Here is a 9,716-nt window from a genome sequence, read left to right as displayed (position 1 = left end):
TTTTTTCTTCGTATTTCTGCTTAGTCTGCAGTTAATAAATCTCCAGCCAGATCACATTTGCAGAACGGGCAGATCTGTGGTCTCAAAGAGCTTGTCCAAAAGTCTTATCTATCCATTAAGTATGAGCTGCTGTCTTTTTCTGGGGCTTATTCTTAGTTTTGTAAGCTGGAGCTGAACTGGTGCCAGCTTCTGTGGTGGGTGGAGAAAAAGTCTGTCTCTAAGAGGTGCAAGAAACTGGCAGAGGTGAGAGTTTGAGAGACAGACAGAGAGGTTTACCTTTTTGCAGTGCCTCACTAGATTCCTATGTAGCTTCAGTTGTGCTATAAGATTGCTGGGAAGGTGTTGGGTGAGAATTAGAGGCAAATGTACTGCTCAGAGAAAGTAGACAGACACGGTGTTCTTAGCTTGCAAATCATGATTTTTATACTCACAGCAACACTACATTAAGGTAATATTAAAGGTACAAACCATAAACCTAACAGATGTACAGTGGTAAATATGTCAAACAACCAAAAGTTTAAGCAATAGTAAAGCAAACGATTTTCAGAAAGATAGCTGTAAAACAATTTGGTTTACTGTGACGAGGTGGCACTTTTATAAGAGGATAGCTTGGGCTATATGTAGCCATATTGGTGATGAAACAGGAACAGCAGCAAAAAAAAAAAAAAAGAGTGACACTAATTCTGACTTTTTATTCAGGGGTTTAACTTATAAGACTGTCAAATGAGGACGTGCACTGGATCAGAAGAATCATTAATAAAGTGAATCCTGCAAGCAGCTTTAGCCAACTCAAGCTGCTCTATGTCACTCACATACAAGATGTCTTTTCACAAGTCTGTGAAAAAAAGTTCATGAACTCGTGTTTTGACAGCAGGAACACGGAAGATTTACACAGAACGCAACACATATGATGCACTTTCTTGACCCGAAATTCAAATTTTGACACTTAAATACTTTTCTTTCCTTCAGGTAGAGCCACGCCAGGAAAACACTTGGTTACCAGTGCTGGACTATAAAATGACTTCACTATAAAACCTCTGTGTTTTTTTCTTTAATAAGCAGCAACATCCTTCTGGCTTGTGTTGTACTGAGCTGGCAGCGAGCTAATCTATCAAAAGCAGGTCCAAAGAGTCAAACATCTATTACCTCTGTTTCAGCTGCTTTGGTCTGCCCACAGTTGTTGTGCAGCTGCAAGCCACTTTGTAACCCATCTTTGGGGAGTGGACATAAATCCTGCAAAAAATTCATTATCGGAGAAGAAAATAACATTATTTGTTTCGCTACAGTGGGTGGCCCTTATTGTTGAACTACTCTGATGTTCCCAAACTTATATTAAAACTTTTCAGCCAATATTAAGATTATTTTCTGTGCTGTTGATCCCTAACTACACTATAAATCCTTTAGCCTCTTTAATTTTTCTTTCATTGATTGGTGCAGCTCATTTAATACCTGTTAACAATTACTGCCTGTGCGATGGCATCGAAACCTATCCGGCCAAAGGAAAGCTTCCGGAATTGTGATGAGAATATTAATCGACCACTGTGCTCTTAGTCTTCACCTCACTGCCATCTGCACCCCACAATGCTGAGAGAAAATCAATGCCTCACATACGAGTCCATTTCCTATCGTATGGAGGCAAAGTTATGTAATTTCACAGGCTTTTTACCCATGGTGAAAGTGAAGCATCCACTGGGGAGATTCTTATCTCAGTATCATCTTTCACTAAGAATGATGAAATGATTTGTGGGAAATGTGAACATGTAAACAAAGGACTATATATTATAAAGTTAAAGTGTCAAGAGGGGTACAGGAAAGAAGAGGGGGGAAGAAAAAGGAAAATCAGTGGACAGAAAAAGCTTCAGTGTCTAAGAGTACAAGATAAACAAAGTGGCATAAAAGGAGCAGTCACTTTGTCTTGTGTGTGTGTGCACGTCGAGGTCTCTGGGTGTAGCCATCAGTTTGTTTCGGGGAAATGCAGGACGACGTGAACTCTGTTCTACCACTAAGAGGAGGGAGACGAGAGGGGGACGGGGCTGTAAAAATGGAAAGTGACAAATGTCTTCTTGAGGAGTAGACAGTAAGGGATTGTACTCTTTCCTCAGCTGTCTGAGGAGACACAAAGACATGGTGCTATCAAAAACTGGTGTTATAGATTCTTTTCTACATACGATGTGGGCTGCAGAAGTACATTTTAAAAAACCCACAATGATGAAAGACGAAAATAAAACAAACAATCTACAAAAAGGTTCAGTTTATAGTTGACCCTTTTACTTTTTCAGGGCTCGCATTGTCAAGAATAATGTCTAAGTGAGGGGGAAAATCCCTTTCTGAATGACAGTACTGGGGAATTTGGTGTGTAGGTAAAACAAGCAAACCATGCAAACCCAGTGTGTGTTTTAACAGTGTGTGTTTGCATGCGGGTGTGTTTTGGAAAAGGCAGTGGTGCAGGGTAGAAGGGAGTAGGAGTTGCTGTGATTTATTCATGATGACGAATAAGTGACTCACTTGAGCTGGAGACACTCTTAAGCTGGATCTAAGGTGAGGAAATGTGTGTATGTGTGTAACTCTGTCTAAATATGACTTTCATTTTGAAGTCATCATCCAAAATAAAGAGCCTTCTATATTAAAAATTACCCACTTGAGACTCTTTATCGTATTTCAAATCCACAATCCAATATATACACTCATTTGTGGTTCAGTAGAATGACGTCAGTGCAAGCGAAGGGCAAATCATGTAAATGAAACTTACAGATGACATGTTAAAAAAATGGAACGTTGGCTCTCTAAAATCTGCAGATGCAATCAGAACTACAACTCACAATTTTGCATTTTGATGGGTCTGAATTACGATTTAAAACTCAGTTACTAGCACTGCTGCAGTGTGACACGAGGGAAGGGAAATCATATTTGCCAAAAATAACCACGTCTTCTGTACTACTGCACTATGACCGAAACTTGCAGTACTATCCAGTAAGAAAAGCATTCATGGCACAGCACGTATGTTGCATTTACAATTAGTTTGTCATGAATAAACGGATTATCACTAAAACACTGAAAAAAAAAACGTGAAAACTGCACCTGTGTAGCTGCAAACGTCTGAAGAAAAACAGAAATAGAAAAAAAATTCAACAACTAGAAAGCTATTTTTATCAAATTATCACAGAAATGTGTGTAGTCTACATGACATGAAAATCTGCTGTGGCATCCTGCCACTGCACTTTCACAACACCTGAAATTGATTTAGCTAGAAGCTGACTACAAGCTACGAGCTACGAAGTTTTGCTTTAGTTTGGCAAACAATCTCTGCTTGTTTAGCAGCTGAGCCAGATAATTCTCTCAGGTGTTAGTGGAGATCAAACTAGAGCTAAAAGCAAAGACTGCCTTAGCCTCTGGGTCTAGCACTAAAGGCAATAATAAGTGATTTAACACAGGGCACAAGTAAAACGTTTTAAGAAAAAAGTACAGCTGTATTAAAAAAATATTTTCATTTGAGTGTCTTTGAGTGTCTTTGAACTAGATACTCAGTTATGTTCTACATAACTTTGAATGTATTCCAATATGCGTCTTTTTGGATGCGCTACTTAGCTCATTACGTATCACCTCCATTGAGGTGTGTTGCAAGTTAAAGACATGTTTATATGAGTCATGTTTCCTAATCTGACCTGTTTTAAGATTTGCAAATTTGAAAAAAAAAGAAAGAAATTATTATTTCTGGCAAATTAAAAACGTTTGTATTCACAACACTAACTGAAAAATATTTGAGGTTAGCTCTCAGCTGCCTCAGCCGCTCTCCAGCCATGTCAGTACAGCTCTGTATACTGAGTTGGATGTTTATAGTATCCTGTGCTTGCAAACAATTTATGTAAGTAAATGATACATTGTATTAAAATATATTCCTCTGGAAATAGTATAGATTTGATATATTATTAGGTGCAAATTTAAGTTTCTGATTTTTATTATATATTTGTAATTTTGAATGCAGCCTTGATTAAATAAACTAGCAAAAGAGATCATAAATGGATTAGTTTATGATGTATTTTTCTAGTTTTAAGTTGTCTTTATTCAAGCATGGTGCACAATCTTGTACATATGATCCCATGTAGAGAAAAATAAACAATAAAGCAAGCCATGCTTTAAGGCTGGCTATCTTACAATTGAAGATTCACTACTGTAGGAGTGTGTGGTGTCTTCAAACACAAATTTTGTCCACAAACAAAATAGAGTTATAAGTGGATCTGTCTGTCTTTTATATATAGTCTTTTCCTAAATCATGGGTGAGTAATGTTATGGTCAGATACACAACATTAACCAAATGATAACATATCATATATATGCGCTATGTTCTTTCCTTGAAATTTATGACTGCTCTACTTCCTCGACCGGACAATAGAGTGGGTCATATTCTACAGCCAAGCAGAGTTTGAAGGTTCAATCCCCAGCTTTAGCTGGTCTTTGGGAAATCACTTCACTCTGAGGCATCTCACAAAGTAACTTACTGACATTAGTGAGTGGGCTGATCATAAAACAAAGTATTAAACAATCTGCAGCCTTCACCAGTTGATAAAATTAGAGGAAGCCAGATGGGCATCAAAGTTATTGCCAATATCCTGATGGCAGCATGGATGTCTATAATAAACCTCAGCATGAGAAGCAATTTAATATTTCACATGATAAATCAAGAATAAGTGAAAAGTTTGACTATAGCTGCTGGCGCTACAGAAAAAGTCTGCAGTTATTAATGTTAGGGTTCAAACCCAGGGCACCATGGATATCTGAACCAAATTTATTGGCAATCCAATGCATTTCAGTAAAAGATAACAGTGTCAACCTTATGGTGGTGCTACATGAAAAATTAAATATGACAGTAGGCTCCATCCTTCATTGTAGTCAAAATATACATCAGTCTGGACCAAAGTTGAGGGCTAACTTGCTGTAATAGCAGCTAATAATTATAACTGAACTTTTGTCTAATACGCTTTGAGCCATATACAGTTTTAAGGTGTTTTCAAAACTTGTCACTAAAGTGAGGAAATAGGCTTTCGTTCAAGTCATGTTCAGTGTAAACACACAACTCCACTGAACCTATGCACATAGACGCGCATGGCAAACTAAACACAGAATTTGCCATCTAAACCTAAGTGATCAAAACATTGCCTCTTCAGTACACCAGTGGAGCTGGCAGATATGGGCTCTGAGATATCACACAAACACTGTCACTCCCATCAGCCGTGAAGGTGACACTGACAGAAACCCTGGCTCTGCTGCTCCTTAAATACTCAAGGATCATCTTGCAGCCAGCAGAAACTCATTCCACTCCCTATTCTCCTCACCTTACACTGTGATGGATTGACAAGAAGAGGCTGAAGGGTTGAAGGATTACTCAGGCTCATCACATCTAACAAACCACCCACATGAAGGATGCTGGTGGCCTTATGTCAGATTCACAAACTTTGGTTAAACTTTTCTGCGTCCTCCTCCTCGTCTTTTTTAAAGCCTGGACCTTTCCATCCTATCAGACGTTTCCCTCGAGGAGAATAAGTGCTGGCTTTGACTCATCAAAAATGAACTACAAAAGTGATACAGTCAGTGGAGAGTGCCACCGTGAGGATTAAAGAAATAATGCATGATGCAGATTTTCTTTCAACTCAATTTAATTCAATTCAATTTTATTTATATGCCACCAAATCAAATCCACAGTCACCTCAAGCTGCTTAATATTGTAAGGCAGACCCTACAATAATACATACAGAGAAAAACCCAACAATCATATGACCCTATATGAGCAACCAGCAGCCGGTTAGGGTGAGAGAAGGAAGACAGGATAAAAGACATGCTGTGGAAGAGAAAGATGTGCTTATTTAAATATAGTTGCAGTTTTTGGCTAAGGATTTATTCCTGGAAGCAGCTGCAATTATCAGATTACTCAGAGTTTAAAGCAGGTTCAGGCTTGTAATGTAACTGAAAAACTATCTGCGATTAAGGCCTTAATTCAACATAAATCTATGTGTGTATTAAAATCCTTATCCCACAATTTCATTTATCCTATGAAGATGTTCATGGTCAGAATATTCAGGAAACTTTAGTTATTCCAGTTAGATCCAGAACTGTGACTCAGGAAACAGAGTGGCTTGTTCACTGGTCACCATGGTCGGTGGTTTGAGTCTGAGCTTCCGTGTCCTTTTGCAAGAACCAAATCCTAAGTTTCCCAATTTCATCTGTGCAGGATAGAGAGATGTGCCGGATGCACAGAGTAAAGTATATGAATGAATGTGACTCATATTGCTTTAAGTCATCAGTAAAACTAACAAAGTGCTATACGAATGTCACTCCATTCATCACCGAACCACTTTGGTCCAGACTCAATTTTCTCAGTGCTGGACTGATTACACGGAGCTGAGGCTTTACAGGTCGAACAACATTTTTGTACAAATAATCATATCACTAGATGATGAATCCTGCAACCTGCAAGGTTGGCCTTTGTATTGACATTTCTTTACAGCTATTGAATGGAACACGCAATGATTGCAGTGGCAGTCATGTTCTCCCTCGACATAAGTGGAATTAAAAAAAGTCTACAGCATACACTGTAGAGTACCAATATGCTGATCTAAGATTGTGATTATGACAAACATACCAGCAACACATTTGCACTGAGAGTATGTAACATGTAGCACGTTCACTTTAACCTTCAGTTCAGTATTGGAAGCTATAATGGCATAGACTGTCAGCTTTGTTAAACTTTTTACTACATTTTAAACATTTAAAAAAGCACTTTTCCTGGTAAATATCAGAGTAACGAAGGTACTGTACCATTACATAAGTAATATAAGGTTCGCTGAGGACATTAAAGTATCATTAATGGTAAAGAATTTTTATTTATTTAGTGGTTGGTTTAAGATAAAGCCACCTGAAATACAGTAAGTTCTTATACAGGAGGAAAGGTCCATGTTTGCATAGCAACCAGTGAACTGAAGTATAAATCTCTGACCAATCAGAGCTTAGTTTGAGTGACCTGTATAACATATTTTAGGACAGATGGTCTGCACTGTTATTTTGGGTGACTTTGGATGTGTGTGTATGTATTTGTTTGTGTGACTCACTGGTGTGACAGCACAAGGAGGTTAAGAGGGGCCACCTGTGTCATGAAGCAGATGATACAGGAGTCATCTCTCTGAGGACAGTGGGAGTCCTGGGAGAGATGCAGCAGTCTGTCACAGACTGGGGTCAAGAGTTCAGGATTACAGGAAAAAAGGCTAGAGTCACAGAGTAAAAGAGTCAGTAAGTGGCTGCAATCAAAGCAACAAATTATTGTTAAAATAAATCTTTTCAAAACAATTAAAAGATATCCCTTTAATAGTGTCACAGATCCAACCTAAAATGACTTTGCAGTTAAGATAGACCTCAAAATGATGTACATTTAACAGACAAAGATTTATATATATACAGTATATAACCAGCCTGCTGAACAAAATAACAGAGGACAGACCCAGCCTTCACCAGAATGCTTAAATAATCAAATTAATTCAAAGAAAAAATTCTATTAGGATATTTGAAGAATGATACAATTATTCCTCCACCACATGGAATCTGCAGCTTTTTAACTTGAGATTTTAAAAATATGAGATTCTTAAAACTTGAATAAAATATGTTTTTGGATTCTTTAAAGCTGTTTTGTAAAAATCAATTTCTGAAAGCAGAAGGTTTAAAATGATAATTTCATTTGTAATGCGTGTATTCCCGCCACTATGACACGCTATCCTCTTCATTTATGTCTCTTTGAGCAGTCTAAATATATTCATTACTCTTATTTTCCACATAAAACACATCCATAATGTTAATTTGTGCTTGACATTACACAAAGCTCAGTTTACAACATGTTTATTAGAATGGCAATCTCATTTTCACCCCATCTGAGCTGGGGCGAAGGTCTGGCAGTGACTGGTTGGCAGTATCTGCCATCCTGGCACAGATGCCACAGTGAAAGGGCAGAGTCGGCGTCTGCTGCTACTCCACCAATCTGTCTATCAAATTCTTCTTGGCAAGGCCAGTTGGACAACAGAGAAGTTATTTATTAGAAAAACAAGCTGCAGGGAACAGAGAAAATGTCTGCAGCTCTTTGAAGTGTAATGCTAGAAAAGGTAAACAATAAAAAAGTGGAAAAAAAATGTTGAAAGAAGAGATGGGCACACACAAACTAACAAAGGGAACATGAGCAGGACAAAGACACTGCATCATTTAGAAATTCTCCCATGTCCACAGAAAAGAAAAAGGAAAAAAAACATGCTTCCAGGCAGGCAGCTGCTGTCCTGGATAGAATGACTGAGCAGACCTCTTCCTGACTTATGCAGTTTTTCTAACTGAAACCACAACTATTCACACTGCAGTGTTTAGTTTAGCAGAGACATAGTCCCTTTCAGCAAAGACACACTGTGTTTATTTAACTGTGCAAGTCGGTCATACAATATCACAAATGTATTTTTGTATTCGAACATTTCTCACTGCTCTGTGAGAGTGTCTGGAAATGGTCTGAGTTCCCAGACAGTCAGAGATCCTTCAAGTTTTTCCCAACATTATTACCAGTATTAATGTTTGGATTCATATGGATTGGAGAATTTGTATTCTCCAGAAAGATGGTATTAGAAATGTCTCTGTAACTTCTAAAATTATGTAATGATATTGGCTTTTTTTTAACCTCAAAAGAGACAGAAATTACCATTAAAACTGTGAAATTATGTAAAAACTCAGGGATGCTAAGAGCAAGAATGTTTTTAACCACTAGGGGGAGCAATTACCACAACTACTCTTTCCAACTGTTGGTTCAGAGGTCCCACTAATACCACACTTGTTCTAATGCATCAAATAAAAATAATAAAATACGGTGTATCAGTTTTGTTCAGTACCTTCTTTAACTGTGGTATTCTATTAGATCTGACATTGGCTCTAGGAAGACAGTGTGACATTTTTTTCTCAGTGGCTGACCCAGGACTGATCCTGGTTACTATCCTGAGGTCTGGAAACAGCTGCAGAGCAAGGCTGCCAAAGGGAGCAACTATCATCGGTAACCTCCCACCGCATTGATAATAGCAGTGTTGGCTTTCTTGCAAGAGGATCATTCACCCTCCATCAACAGGTTTAAAAGGTCTGTCAGTGCCCCAAAGGACAATACAACATAATTTAAACACGTTTACATGCACTGAACTTCTTTTAATGCAATCTATTTTAATTGGATGAAGTTTAAGATCAAATCATTAAAATGACATGAAATTAAGAAAAGATACAAACAAAGCAACAAAAAGAAAAGGACCAATTTTACTCTGGATCATCCTTAACTTAAAATCAAAACTTTTGTTATTGTTTCATCTTGTGACTCGTGTTCAATGTTAAAAAAAACACTATGAAGACATCTGTTGCTTTAGGCCACACTTAAAGTATTAATAATTACTAGACATATCACCAATGCTTAAAAAGCATAAGAACTGCATATAAACATTACATAGCCAAATCTGGTAAAAAGCACTTGCTCACTTTGCCTAAGAATTTAAAAAGCTTCCCCCCGGTTAGAGTTATGTTTCTACAATTGACTTGATTCAGGATTTTCTGAGTGCCACTTATGGCACTTTGTGACAGCAGCGTTTAGCACAAAGCATCACTGTGCACTAAGGTACAGCTTCTCAGACATCCAGTCTCTTAGCTTGGTTTGTGTGTGAAATGTCTCT

Source organism: Pundamilia nyererei, unplaced genomic scaffold, assembly GCF_000239375.1.
Source record: "Pundamilia nyererei isolate P.nyererei 1_Seehausen unplaced genomic scaffold, PunNye1.0 scaffold00024, whole genome shotgun sequence".
NCBI classification, from domain to species: domain Eukaryota; kingdom Metazoa; phylum Chordata; class Actinopteri; order Cichliformes; family Cichlidae; genus Pundamilia; species Pundamilia nyererei.
The sequence above is the reverse complement of the archived record's forward strand: the minus strand, read 5'-3'. Positions refer to the sequence as shown.